This window comes from Antennarius striatus, chromosome 2, assembly GCF_040054535.1.
Source record: "Antennarius striatus isolate MH-2024 chromosome 2, ASM4005453v1, whole genome shotgun sequence".
Classification (NCBI taxonomy): Eukaryota; Metazoa; Chordata; class Actinopteri; order Lophiiformes; family Antennariidae; genus Antennarius; species Antennarius striatus.
This window is the reverse complement of record NC_090777.1, coordinates 29040783-29053997: the sequence shown is the minus strand read 5'-3', so window position 1 is coordinate 29053997 and position 13215 is coordinate 29040783.

The window sequence follows — 13215 nt, the reverse complement described above, 5'->3', positions numbered from 1 at the left end:
AGAAACCACATCTAGATCCGCTGTTAGATTTTTATTGATAACTCGCAAATCACTGATCACAAGTGTGATTCCAAATGCGAGGAAAAGTTTTCCCTTTTTATTGCGGATGCATTTACTGTTTAAAAGTACACAGATTTCTCCTGTAAGAGGTTGCATAATTTACCCAGAAGGCTCCCGCAACAGCAATTAAAATTTTCCAATGTGTCAGTGTGAAGTAACAATAGCAGAAGAGCGCAATCCAAATGCTTTCTAGTTCTGTCATGTGTCCAGTTAAGCCCTTAAACAGATTTTTTTTTGTTCTGATGATTTCCATGTGCCTTTGCAGAAAAAAAAATCTTAAAGGGGACAGCAAAGCGCAAACTGTCTCTTTCCTCATGATTCTGTGTGACTCATTGACAATTTAGTTTTTCTTCTGTTTCTTCACACAGCACTGTTTTCAGTGGATTACATTAAACACCTTCAAATAAAGGGTTAAAAGGCAGTGCAATATAAAACAGGCAAAACATTTGACTGTTAAGAAGGTAAGAGTTTTTAATCTTGTCCTGCTGTTTGCCTTTCCTTAATTCCTCAAGTTTCACTTCCCCTTTAAAACCCAAGTCTTCCTGTTCTGATTAGGTTTCATTACTTCAGATGCAACATAGATGAAATTGTCAAAACATGCACGGATGCGTCACTCATGCCATCTGTCTGGTTGCCTTTCCTGGAAAAAATATGCAGTACTTCCTCTTTGCATTACTGTATGTGGCTCAAATGCAGGCTGCATTGCTTTTGGAGCAGATGGAAAAAGCTGCAGGTGGTGGAGACTAAAGCTCACAGCATGGCTCACGATGCAAGTGATTGCATTCACAACTATGCCCCCCCCCCCCTAACTTTATGCAAGTATGTTTCGCAAAGCAGATAGTGAACTATTTTCACTGCCATGTTTAGTTAAAATCATAGTTTTGAGTTCTGTTGCACCAATCCCAAGGTGAGTAGTAGATATTATAAACAAAATGATTCAATGATATAAAAACTCAAATACAAAGTACTTAAAATCCTACCAAAGTATTATCAGTAAAAACTGCTTATGCAAATAAACACTCCCACAGAGACTTGGCTAGGGGACTGGAGAGTTGAAGTCCAACGTGGACCAGAGTAACGAGTGTGGACTCGTAGCTGGAGAGGTGTCAGTTCACCTCCTGAGATGTGTGTGTGTGTGTGTGTGTGTGTGTGTGTGTGTGTGTGTGTGTGTGTGTGTGTGCATGCTTCAGGCCTGTACAGTATGTGTTTGTTGCCCAGTTTTAAAGTACAAGCATGTAAAAATACTGCATTGAAAGAAGAAAATCCAGTCAAGGATACACAATATTTCCGTATTCTGAAACACGGGAAGTACACAGGTCACAACACAAAAGGTCTAAAATAATACAACAAATGGAGTTGCATCAAACATAAGTGCATGTCAATGGACCAATTTTATGTGTGTGTTTTGGTCTGCTATAGACTGACATTCGTGACCTTGTCTGTGCGCTGATGTGTCCTTACAGGCAGAGGAAAACATAACTCAGCTGCTGTCACTGCCAATATCCTAATTTGCTATTAAACAGGGATTATCGCCTGAGAGAGAGACACACAGAGAGAGTGGTAAGCTCATACTTAGCCAAAGACTGACCTGAAAAGCTCTGTCTCTCTGTCTCCAAGTCCTTCATTCTATTATACACAAGACATTTCTATTGAATAAGCTCAGTGAACAATATCGTCTACCAGCACGCACGCCACATGCAGTGAAAATGTGCTAGTTTTGGTCACATAGGGTAGCTTCTGTCCTTTATTTAGGGCCACGGAAAGCCTGTGTTTACATTTCATTAGACGGACTGGGGAACGGAGCCAATGTAGTGTAGTCTCAGCCATTACGTAAGAAATGTCACCGTGGAGATTACAGACGCAACAAACCGAAAGACGTGTTCCTGCCAAGAAGATGTCCTTATAGGATTGCCTCAGAAGCAGATTGGTTCAGCAGGCGGTCGCTTTCGTGTCACGTCTGTAGGATAACCACAAAGTTGAGGAATCACCGATCGGAAGTCCAGTTCAAACTGGGAATTCTGTTTCTCTTCCTGCTTTGTGTCTCCTTTTTTAAAAATGTGTGACAAAGGTTTACACTTATTACCACGGTAAGGAGGGATTAAGCCTTATGTGCTTCTCTTGAAGAATTAGCAACCAGGACACAGACAAGCAGGCAAGCAATGATCTTAATAGCCTGCTTTGTCAATATGGCCTCCCTGAGAAAGCTGAGTAAATATAGTCAGTCAATACACACTGTATGCAAACAGGAAGAGGAACCGTGCTCGCAGCACAAGTCATGATAGTCTGGTTTCATTATCTGATATGTGGATTTGCATCTTGGAAAATAAATGTGGGTGTTCACTTCTCCTTTCATCATGTGCCCATCTTGTGTGTGTGTGTGTGTGTGTGTGTGTGTGTGTGTGTGTGTGTGTGTGTGTGTGTGTGTGTGTGCGTGTGTGTGTGTGTGTGTGTTGCTTTACAGTGCAATGTAATGCTCCACATGAGGTGAGTCACAAGGTTGTCGGGAGAGAACACGGCCAGCTCTTCAGATAGATCCAAACAGCGTCTGCATGTGAGAGCGGATTACAGTGTTACCACGTGAGACGGAACCTTTAACTACAAAAACACAAACGAAATGCATCCAGGCCATGTGACCACAAAATGCTTCCAATGCAAGCGGTGCAGAGGACTTTGCAGGAAAGAGAGAGAGAGAGAGAGAGATGCATCCAACCCACTATGTGAACGACAGATTGTTCAGATGATAGAAAATATGATGTAACAGCTAAAAAAGAAATGTCTCTGCATTAATTTTTTTTTTTTGCTGATGTCGGCTTTGCTTCTACAGGCCATCTTCCCCCCCCCCCAATCCATCCTTAACTGTTTGCTCTGTGCAAAGATAAAAGTGGCAAGTTCATTACAGAGTAATGTCGAAATACAAAAACAAGACACGCCTACACCATCAGGCAATTTGAGTCAGCGGATCACCTCCAGGTATGTCGGGGTGCAGCACACTACCTGGAGAGAATCCATACATTTGCATATTCACCTGGGATTGCATGCAAATGTTTTACATAGATTTAAATCACCAGAGCCAGAGTAATATCCTTACTGGAGCTGATCTGTTTGACATGAATCGACATGTCATGTCAGGTGACACATCATCATCATCATCATGATCATCATCAAACACAACTTTTAAATATAGATAAACTTTAATATATAATAAAGTAGAAGTTACAGTGGTGACTGGTTAGATATTGTCACAGAGCCCATCCCTTACCTCAGAAAATATTTGTGTATGATCGTCATCGCTAGAAAGCTCCATATAATTATACGAGCACTTCATTACAAGAATTCTTGCGTGACCAATGTAAAAAAAATGTACAAACCACAAACAAAATGGCAAACATGAGGTCGAATGAGTTCAGGCAAATGATTCATGCTGCTTGTATAACAGCAATCCATGATGCATGTTATGAAAAACAAACAAACACCTTTAGCTATTAGTTCTGATTGTGTGTTCTTAACTAACTAATGGTATGGAGCGGTTAGGTAGGGTGTGGTAGAGACATCATCTGTGCCCAAGTCTGAGTGGTTATTTGTGTTTGGCAGTTTGAAACTGGTTATATGACTACTTGGCTTATAAAACTTGCACCATAGTCAAAATAAACCTGCAACAAATGTAGATTCCAAATGGTCAATTTTCTAAAAAAGTCATAAAGAACCTTTTGATTTAAAGTTAGTAAATGGTCTCCAGACATGATCCAGGCGTGACCTCTCTGATACTGGTTGAGATGTTTACCCTGTTGGCCTGCCCGCTATTATAAGCTGGATAAACTTTTCTACCCTTTGTGTGTTCAGCTACTTGAGATTCAAGGTTAGTTTTTGTCACAGTTACGAACAGAGAGTGTTGAAACTCACATTTTTTTCGGCCACGCTCCTGTTTCCTGGCTATTTCGCCTTCATCATTCAGAAAGCAGTTGTTTGTCTGACAGACGTTTTGTTCCCTTAGAGACAAACCTACAGCAAAGCTAAAGCAGACTGGGTGGCTTTGAAAATGGCCGAGACTTGGTTTTACACAACGATGCTCCTTGAGACTAATGAAGAAATGCCTGCTTTAAAGCACAGACAGCACAAAATAACAAGCAGGAACACAATCGACTCGTCCCTGAGCATTTTTTTTTTCTCACAAAAATGACACAATAAAGTTCTTTTCTACACTGCAGCATCAAAATGGACAACTGGTAAATGTCAACAGTAGCAGCTAGTCATCACTTCCTTTTTCTGAAACAACACTAGGTGATAGATTGTTGTTGAAATCACTGGTTAGACAAACGCTTCAGCTCCAGTAAAAGACATTTCTAATGACACTGTCAGGAACTCGATAACAACAATGCTAACAGTCACAATTTAACACCTTGTTGTTGATGTTGCTGCTTAAGACATACCTCACTACAAGGCACCCTCCTGCATCAACGCTCGCGACTTCACCTCATCGCGGATTTTTGGTTGGCAGTCACATGATACCGTACTCGCATTCTATTGGCTGACGGCCTCCGGAAGTGCGCTGCGCTCCGTGAGTCTCGGACTTCGGTGAGACACAAAAGTGCTTTAAACAGTCTATCAGAGTGTGGGAAAAGGTAATACAGATAGAAGGTGGTTTAATATCAGTATGGGGAGGGTTCATAAACGTTTAAATTATGGTAAATAATAAGATTAAGAGTTTGTCGCTCTATCATGGAATTCGTTAATCGCGTGTGGTTCCTGGAACGCATTAACTGCAAAGAACGAGGGCGCACTGTACAGTGAAGTACACATATTAAACTGGTCTATGTTGCATTGGATGAAATTATGTATGGCAAATACATTGTCGAATAAAAATGATCATTTTAATGCCTACATTTTATGGCAAGACTCAATTGAATTGTGTTTTATTAAGATATCCATCACTAAAACTACATAATTTCAGGAATGTGTTATGGGTGAGTTTAGGGCACACATGCAGAACACCAGGGGAGAAGTTCATATTCATAGTTTAATTAAATTGCCAAAACAGTTTTCAGGTGAACAAGCAAGGAACTGACCAACAGACAAAATCTAAAAAATAAGCAAAAGCTCAAAAAATCCGAGGAATCTGAACAGTAGGAAGAGTTGGTGACAATCTGGGAGCAAACCGAGTTTAAGTAGGTGGAGCCTGATTGGAGAATGGAAAACAGGTGGCTGTAGCAACACAGGTGACAGGATAGGGTGGATTGAGTGGGAGTGAACCCAGGATACAGAGGACAGGTTGGGAAACTGGAACTGGGACCAGGACATGATGACTGTATTAATGATGTTTGAGTCATGTCTGTGTAGGTTCTCCTTTATCCAGGTCATGATTGTATAAATCCAGTCCCTGGACTTTAAGGTTCCTTGAAAATGTTTCACCCCTCATCCAAGAGGCTTCTTCAGTTCTGGTGAACTGAATATACCTGTAGCTTATTTCTACAAGCCTAAGTCTAACACAATGCTAATAGTCCTATGATTCTTTACACACTGGCACTGAGTTAAATGCTCAGAATTTTCACGTCAGTGATTTTGAGATGAAACACTCACTAAAATCCACGTCTCACATTGGATTGAAACTCAGGACATGGTTTCTAATCTCCTAAAGTGATGGGGTTATAACGATAAGACATGAAATTACTTGCAATTGAGTATTCTCTTCTCTAGTTATGACTAATATGTTAATTCGACAAAGAATTGTTCCACCTCAGAAGTTGATAATTCAAAGACGTGACAGCTAAGACTACAGAATGTTTTTTTTTGATGAGGCGTTGATCCTATAATTAGTTGAATTCCTTTTTCGGAACAGGGTGAAACTTCTGTTGCAACACAAACAGGTGGAGTTGATTATTACTCCAAGTTTAAGTTGTCATACAAAGTCTTTGTTGTGGATTTATGAAAGTCGCGGCATCTCCTCAGAAGTCACTGGAGAGAATTTGATTCAAATTTTACTTTTCAGTTTGTTTGTTTGTTTTTGTATTTTTTAGGCATTTCAGAATTTAGGTGATTGCTGGCGATGACTGAGTTCACTAGTGCGAAAGCAGTCCTTCGGTATGAATTCACACACAGTTCTTGACACTGGGTCCACGCAGGAGCTCCAGCTGCTTGAATGCTAAATATTTTCAACATGCTGTAGGTAATAAATGTGGTCATGGTCATGTTTTATCCAAATGAACTCAAATAAGGGCCTTCCTGTGACTGGGGAAGCTGTGCCCTTGGTCAAATGTTGTGGTATTTTCTGTGGAACCATTATAATAGTTATAATAGACATTATAATAGTATTCAACAGCCGTCAATAGCTTTTAGGTATTTAAAGTATCAAGGAGGAGCAGAACTATACCAGTTTGGAAATGTCTGATGTCAAGGGAAATTGTGCCAAAACTCTTGAGCAATGCTGTAAATGGCGTCACATAGACAGTTGTTTTTTTGTTTGCACTACTGTGCAGGACTTCCTCCTTCTCTAAACGCTGTAATAGTAACTGCACTTGCAAAAAAAAAAGAAAAAAAAAAGTAATCTAATCTGATCTGAATTTATGTGATCATATAACAAGTTTAGTCCCACATGTTGCAAGAAGAATGACTCTGCCTTTGTAAGCAAATGTCCCGCTGAAAAACATCATTCCAAGATTTGGAATTGCCAAGAGGAGTCAGAGGTGCTAATTTCACTGCACAAATATTAACTAAATTCTGTAAGTTTTTAAGACTAGTCTGAAACTATACCAACACTGTGCATTGGTCGTACCACTTCAGGTCTGCAAGGCTAGTCAAAGACAAAATGGTATCCTGAATTACAAATTAAACAAACTGAAGGTCAAAGCTGCTGCCTAGCCGAAGGCCTGGATTTCACAGCAAACAGACACACATAGATAGTTGGGACAATACAGTCGTGGAGCGATTCTACCTTTTGCATTCCGCATGCATAATGCCAAACTTAGGGAAATTGGACACAGCCTACATCCCCCAATGATACAATTCCTGTCACATGATCCTTATCAGACCTTCACAGATGCATCTACTGCAGTTTTGGTTGAATGTCAGTGATGAACTCAGAACACATCAGAAAGTATTTTACGCCTCATTTCATTTACCACAATACTAGCATAAAAACCCGGTTGACTATTAAATTAATTTTTGCCAGGATATTACAAAACTTTGGCGTCGCTGGTTTATTAGGGGGGTTGAAAAGGAGGTTAAGAACAATGGGTGATTTAGTTTTGGTTACACCCTTCCCATTCACATTTGTTACACTCAGATTGAATTTGTCTTGCTTATTTAATTTGGTTTGGTTTTTGAATATGCACTGTTTCCTGCTGTTTCTTTTGGTCTTGATTTGTTTTCAACTCTGATCATCTACTGTATTTATTTATCTATTTTCATTTTCTTAGGCCTCTTTGAACGTCGGTAATCTCTTTAATCAGTTTGTCCGCATTCTCAGGTGATAAAAGTTATGACCTATCCTCCTTATGCCCCACTGTAGCGTAGGTACAGTGAAATATGAGACATTTCCGGTCTAGACTGGTTGGGCAACTTAAGACGGCAACCATGAAAATGCTCATCCAAATGAGTGTATCCTCTTTGCCTTTTAATTCTATTTGTTTTGGATCTTGAATGATACTTGCCTTTGCTTTTCATTATGTGTGGTTTTAACCTGAGAAAACCCAGAGTGACACCGGCGTAACCTGCACATTAAATGTCCGTTTTATACGGTCCACTTGGTTTGTGGCATAACCCACATAAGAATAAATGGGTGTGGGTTCTTAGCGGTTAATCTCTTTACCATTGGTACCATTATGACAGCTCAACTCAGATCCCTTCAGTCTGTTCAATTGCTTCAATAAACTCACGTTATTACAGCAAACTTCAGACTTGGACTTCAGACTTGATTTTCCTCAGTTGTGTATAAATGTAGATTTTCTCTTGCTGCCAATGCTTGTTTCTGATAAGGAGCAATGAACATTGTGAAACATTCACTTTTACCAGTTTGCTAATTGTAGAGATTGCAGGGACAGCTTGATGGAATCAGGGGTGAACAACTCTTCCTTTATCATTTTAATGTCATGTTGGACCGTCTTCAACGGGGTTCAGAGGCTTCATAAATGTTTTGCCCTTCCCTCTTCTTTTCTGCTGGGCTATAATTTGATGTTTTACTTTGGTCAGTTCCATTACTGGACTGCACAGGAGATTAGTGAACAAATTACTGGCCAACTTCTGAAAGTACAAATGCAGACTAGTTGAATAGTCTAAGTTTACAATGTCAGTGTTTCACCACTCAGTACTTCAGCTTCAATAAGAAAGCATCCAGTGTGGCGGCAAGCATTTCTTGGAACCGTAATGAAGTGATTGGCAAATAGTGTATCCTGAAATATGACAATGACCTGTGTCCAAGCATAATAAAAAAGAAAAGATGAAGCATCTTGAAATGAAATAAAATGACATCCTGCATGTTGAACTTCAGAGAAATGTGTGGAATGACGGTGATTGCTAAGGTTGTCTTCAGGAGCAGCGGTTACTTTAAAGTGAAGACAACTGCAGTATAAAAACAAGGCAGTCAGAGACTGCAACATCCCGTGACACCCCTGAATTAAAATTTTTATCCTGACCTACTTTCATAGGTCATTGTCATTTAATAAAAGACCCATGATCCAACATGACCCAACATGTAACTAGTGCATTCTATTTGTCATGAGGTTTCAGAGATGTGTACCTAAAAAGGTATACAAGTGAAAATGTGACCTTGACCTAGTTTTTCAAGGTCAAGGTTGTGATCCTATTTTCATCCCTTTGCCTCCCTGAATATAACGCATTTTGTTTAGTCTTTCTTATCTTATCCAGTTCCTAAGATATTTGCAAAAATATTTCAGGATAGATAATATGTCAGACCATAGATCAAAGCACCTAGCTTTGTTACCCCAACAACAAACCCTGGGTGACCAAGGAGGTCAAGGCTGCCTTGAACAGCCTTGACCTCCCTGGTCAGTGAGGTGACATTCCACGCTCCCAAAGCCAGCTTCTGCCGCCTGGGTCTGGTCTGTTGTGACCCCGTCTTCACTACCACCCATGAGGCAGTGCACCCGACCCCATCGGTCTACCCTGGAGGATGGTGGGCCCATAGGGGCGGGGAAATCCAGCGATATAATGAAACAAGTCTCTTTGTGTATTTCCATTACAATCACACAGCTGTGCAAGTACCCACATTATTCACACACATTGCAGAATTCTTTTTCACTTTTAGTATATTTGTGATTTTATTTCATTATAATTGATTCGATATGAACAAAATTATAAAAATATTAAAAATGAAAAATGAAAATGCTTGTATTCACCAGAGCAGCTGTTCAAATGGATTATATTAAATTATATATATATATATATATATATATAAAATTTAATATATATATACATATACAGTATAAGTATACACTATGTATATATATATATATACATATATACAGTATATATATATACTGTATACAGTATATGTATACAGTATATATATATACATATATATATATATACTGTATATATATACTGTATACAGATTTTTTTTAAGGAAAGTGCATTAAAATATAATTAACTTGATTATAATTCCGATGATTAAGAAGTTTGCCTGTCTGTCTAATAATCACTGTGACTTCTCTGTAAATAAATACACAGTTTCTGGAGTGGAAAGCAGGTCTAATTCAGTTCTTAGTGTTTAGCATTCCCAGTAGAGCTCTGAAGTTTGTGTAGTTGCATATTGGCTATCGTTATCTCTCATTTGTGTGTTTGTTGATGGTTATCAATGTTTTCTCTGTTGACTATAAAGGAAATGATCTGTCTCCTGATAAAGGCCTTAAGGGCTTCCCAGACAGGAGCAGTTGAGATCTCTGGGGTTTTATTGGTGTTTAGAAAGTAACTGATCTGTTAACATATGAGGTCAACAAAACCATCGGTCATTAATAGTTTGGATTCAAAATTAGGTATTGAAAATCCTCATGATCACAGATAAAGCTCTTTACTGTGAGGCTCCGTCTTATTTTGAAGATCTCATTGAACTATATCACCCTCTCAGGACTCTTTTATCTGATGACACAGGATTTTTGGTAACCCGTCGGGCCTGTAAGAGTAGAACAGGAGGCAGAAGCTTTAGCTATATGGCTCCTTTACTCTGGAACGATCTCCCGGCCTCGGTCCTATCCCACCCAACCGGTCAAGGTGGATAACCGCCTTCCAGTCTGGGTCCTGCCCCAGATTTCTTCCTCAATGAGGGAGTTTTTCCCTCATGTCGCTAATGCTTGCTCTGGAAGGTCCTGCTGGCTTTCTCTGCCTGTTAAAGCACTTTGAAATGTCTGCTGATGTAATCAAGCGCTATACAAATAAAGGTTGATTGATTGATTTAGCCTCATTTTCACCGAGGGCCGCATCAGCATGATGACTGTTCTCAAAGGGCCAATGAATGTAACTAAATGCAAAATAACAAAGTAACTACTTCTTAATATGAAATAAACATTAAGTTACACAGAAAAAATGTGTTTGCTTGTTTCTCTGTTCTAACATAAATCCTTTTAATTTATCAGGTAATGAAACCCACAGAAATTAATCAATCAAGGATCAAACTATCAATCAATAAAGAAAAATAACATCAAACACAAGTTATGACATTAACTTTGTTCAAAATGTTCTTGTCAGTTAAAATGGACTGAATTACTGCATTGTGGGAAATGTAGTTTTTGGTCGAAGCACACTTTTGACCATTTTCTTTTGAGACACTGACCTGTGGCCCTGCTCTCGCGGGCCACATAAAAGGATGCGGCGGGCCACATTTGGCCCCCGGGCCTTGAGTTTGACACATGTGATCTAAGGCAATATTTTCACCGATCGGCCTTCATTTGCTTGATAATCATTAATGATGCCAGGACGGCTGTAGTCTAATAATAAATCATCCACAGTGGTCTGATATCAAATGCAAACATCTACATTTAATTTCACAATGAAAGTCCTTTCTAATAAGAAATAATTATAATAAAAAATGACTGCGTTGATGAGGTTTGTTTTGAAATACAGATACTGACAATCAGTGAGTCCAACGTCGAAGAAATATTTATTATTCCTTTATAAAAGGGTGAAGAAGTCAGTCAACTAATTAAAACAATGAAAACGAGTGTTCAATAACAAGTTCATGGCATCAATTGTTCGCCTTAGCAACATGTTTAGCCACTAAGCATGACGCATGACTCATGCATGACACATGACTCAGTGCGCTCGTATTTGTAGATGAAGTGGCCCTCAGAATTGCTCCTACCCTTCGTGTTCACGTTTTTTTCCGTTTTAAAAAATTCAAAGCTTTTAATGCTTTGGTCTCCAGGTGCTGAAGCAGCTTTGAAGGCTTCATTGACTTATTTTGCTAGTTTGTCACCACATATTCCACAGAGCGGGCTCGATGCAGGAGACTCACCTGTAGGGATAAACCTGTATGTAAGTAGGACTCGTGATGTTGTCTTTTAGATGCAGATTTTGTGTTCTTGGAAGTTGTAAACTCTTCTGTCTTCTCATTGGGCCTTTTTCCCTTTTCCAAAGAAACTCATTTTTGCTTTCGGGCTTAATTTTGGGGGTAACAGCCAGTAACCTGTCACGTGACCCAGACCTGTCAACCAGCACAGACGCATGCATTCGTTCATGTGTCTTCTCTACAGAACTCAATTAAAAAAAAAACAAAACATCTTTACACTGATAATCAATAAAAAAAACAAAAATTCAAACGTTCTGTGCGCCCTAATGGCCCGCAACCTGGTACCTTAATGGCCCGCGGCCTGGTACCAGGTCACGACCCGGTGGCTGGGGACCGCTGATCTGTATTGTACTCTGACAGGAAGTTACAAATAAAGGAAGCAGAGTTAAAGCAGCAGTTTAAGTCCCCTCCAATCATGAGAGGGTGAGAGTTCAGACCAGGAAGCATGCCCAGAAACATGTTGGGCATGTTTCTGGGCATGCCCCCACCCACCCCCTCCCCTCTGGGGAAGGGGTGGTAGATGTTTGCTAAAATAGATGTTTGCAAAAGTAACTAATGTATGAAATAGTGTTAAAGACAATTATGTACTTGTGTGTCTTTGTCTGCTACAACTTGTTTGGATGCGAGGGTGGTCACGCTGTTGCAAGTGAGTCTCTTGCAGGAAAGAAACACCGGCCTTCAACTGCTGAGATGGGGAGGAGACTTTATTTCTCTTCACTGGATAATTTAAACCCTTCACATTCCTACTCACAAATCTAAAGTTGCATCTCATTAGAATTCTTAACAAAGATATGAGAGCAGTGGTGAGTGTACTGTATCCACCAACTGTGTGATGATTGGCAACCATCTATCTGACCAACAAAATGACTAAATATCGAGTCGGTAAGATTGAGGTCAGGGAATGTTTTGCATTGCTCTAAGGCTTGATGTGCAGTATTTGTTTAGTATTAGTTTTTTTTTGTTCTTGTTTTTTACAGTTGTAGGAATAGCACCAGTAATGTAGTTGCAGTGTTATTTTACACAAGTGGACCATATTCATAAAATGTCTACGTCGGCCATGCTGGCGTGCTTAAAGTATTATGGAATGTTGGCAAAGTGAGCTGTGAATGAATCTTTTTGAGCAGCTGTTCTTAAAATAAAACAGTGGTTATTTCTCTCGGTGTCTGACATTAATTATGGTCTGAATAATTTCTACCAATTGTTGGTAGATCTATCTACCTGTCTACCTATCCATCTCTGTCTAATTTCATGGATAGTTAACATCACTGTTAGTCATTCACGTAATATTTTGCATCTAGTATTTCAGAATATTTAACTTCATGAGTCACAAGATTAACGTCCAATAATATTGGAGCTGAAATTCAACAAGTCTTTACATGTTACCTAGGTGAGATTAAAAATGAATAAATTCTGAAAAAAGTAATTTTTTTTTTGGACAGCATGAGTTCCCAAACCTAAATGGGAGTATTGCTTTGAGACATAACAAGAAGGTTGAGCTGATTTGGGGAGGAGGAGGGGAGAAGATTACAGACATTTAACCTTGAAGTTCAGTTGAATTCATGTGACTCCTCTTCCAGTCATGAAATTCAGAATACAGAAACTAATGAATGGTAACGCTTTAGATAGACTTCCTTTTGTTTTAT